This window comes from Chrysochloris asiatica, unplaced genomic scaffold (genome assembly GCF_000296735.1).
Source record: "Chrysochloris asiatica unplaced genomic scaffold, ChrAsi1.0 scaffold00234, whole genome shotgun sequence".
NCBI classification, from domain to species: Eukaryota; Metazoa; Chordata; class Mammalia; order Afrosoricida; family Chrysochloridae; genus Chrysochloris; species Chrysochloris asiatica.
Genome location: NW_006408752.1, coordinates 3,614,902 through 3,617,372, shown reverse-complemented (window position 1 = coordinate 3,617,372; position 2,471 = coordinate 3,614,902).

Here is a 2,471-nt window from a genome sequence, read left to right as displayed (position 1 = left end):
GAGGAAAAAGTTAATAGAATATAGAGTAACCTGAAAGAAAATTATTACTTCACATCATACCAAGAAAATGAAAATCCACAAAGAACATGGAGACATTAAAAATATGAAGCTTAAGAAAAGGTACCCATACTAACAGAAAAAAAGAAAGAAAAAATTCTTTGTTGTCTACCAGGGTGGGAGGAATGTAGAGCACAGGTTACGGTATAGACACAGCATAGTTTGGGTGTTGGAGAGGGCAATACACAAGAAGGGAGGAGGGGATGAAAGAACAAGGTAGCTAGGGGAACACTTAGGCAGGTTTGCATGGGCTAAATGGGACAGAGGTGTAAATAGTGATGTGTGCTGAACCTTGGAACAACAGGGTCCTGTGATACAAGGATTGAGGCATAATCTGAATGGGTAAAGAGGGGAAATAAAGTTAACATGCTTGACTGTCTTATGAATGTTGGTTTCCCTTGCCTATATTATAAAATAGACACTTGAGTGGGATAGAAAGGAATACCAGGAAACATGATTATAAAAAACTTGTAAGCCTGTCTTCAGCGTATAACTGATCGGAATACCTAAAAGGGGTTCTAGAATTTACCCAGTGAAATAGGCTTCTTGAAGAGTTTTTGTAATCTATAGGACCTTAGGTGGAATCCTGAACTCCATCCAGAACATTCTGAGGTAGGACATTTCCACATGAGAGAACATGCAGACCAGCCTGGAGTGGCTAGAGAAACAGAAGCTACTTCTTGAAAGAAAGACCAGCAGGAAAAATCCAAAACAAAAATGGCATTCTGATTGGCTACTATGTTGTTGTTGTTGTTAAGTGCCATCGAGTCGGTTCCGACCCATAGCGACCCTGTACAGGGTTTCCAAGGGTGTAAATCTTTAAGAACAAGCAAATTGTTTGCCGAGGAGCAACATCCTTGACTGAAACTAAAAGGGAACACATGAGCTGGTGTGTAAGCTTGCTGGAGATCATGTTGGTCTACTGGTGAGTGGAAGAGGGGGAAAGGCAGCAATGAAAGATATGGGCTGAGATCAACCACGTTCTGCAGACTCCCATAGACCTAGAGATGATAGGGAGAAGAAAAAGGTCTGATTGGTCTGAAATGTGGTGATACCTGAGGACTCTTAAGGTCATGGACAAGGACCTAGGCACAGAGGGCTAGAGCCATGAGTGACGTGTCCAGTTGATATGAACTGAGGGGAGACACACAAGAATGCCCAAACTTGCAGACAGTACCCATTTGACCTAGCTTTGATGGTTTGATGATCACAACTTGACTAGAGGAAGATAAAGAAATTTGATAAAGGAAACAAGTGTAAATTGTTACAATTTGATGAACTTGACCTATACTTATGGATGTATTAGCTCAAAATACCAACCGAAAAGGAGGGAGTCTTCACATCAAGGATCAAACATATCCCCTCTGTACACAGGTTGATAGGGATGGGCAATTTAGACATTGGCTACCTAAAGTATTGGCAGAGGGTGGGGGAAGGGCTATAAAGGCACAAAGTGACTGGCTTGCAAGTTTTCAAGAGAAAATTTCGTTTCAGAATGCAGGGGAGGGTAGAATCCCCACTGAATAGTTGCATCTCTAGTCTAGGCGGGTCTAGTGAAAGGAGGTGGCGTAAGAAGTTGGTAGTGGTAACTGGTCACCATATAGTTCTTCTGGTCTCAGGGTCATGGAGATTAATGTTCCCATAGTGTTGTTTTTGTTGTTAGATGCCACTGAGTCTGTACTGACTCATAGTGACCCTATGCACAACAGAACTAAACACTGCCGGGTCCTGTGCCAAGCTCACAATAGTTGCTACATTTGAGCCCACTTCTGCTGCCACCACTGTGCCAATCCATCTTGTTGGGGGTCTTCCTGTGTTTCACTGACTCACCACTTTACCGAACATGATATCCTTCTCCAGGGACTGGTTCCTTCTGACAATATGTCTAAAGTATGAAAGATGAAGTCTGGCCATCCTGGCTTCCAAGGAGCACACTGGTTGTACTTCTTCCAACACAGTTTGGTTTATTCTTTAGGCAGTTTATGGTACTTTTAATATTTTCCTTCAACACCATAACTCCAGTGCAACACTCATAGTAGTCTTGTTTTAATGCTGGAAAAACCATGGGTCTGATTAGCGCTTTCTCTTTTTAATGCTATGAGAACTGTGTGTCTTAATATCTCTTTGGTCATTTAATGACAGAGAAGTTCTCACTGATGTTTTATCAGTGGATTGATGTATTACAGTTTTGTAACTGATAATGCAGAATGTTCTAAAATTCCTAAACCAAACAAAGCCAAACTCATTGTCATCAAAGTCACTTTCAATTTATAGCGACCCTGTATGGAATTTCTAAGGCTACATTTTTTTTTTTTTTTTTTAAACAATAGTATCTTGTTTTATTTAAAGACAAGTTGCCACATTTGTGTAACAGTTGAAAAGGATCTGAATATTCAATTTTTAAATGAAGTTAT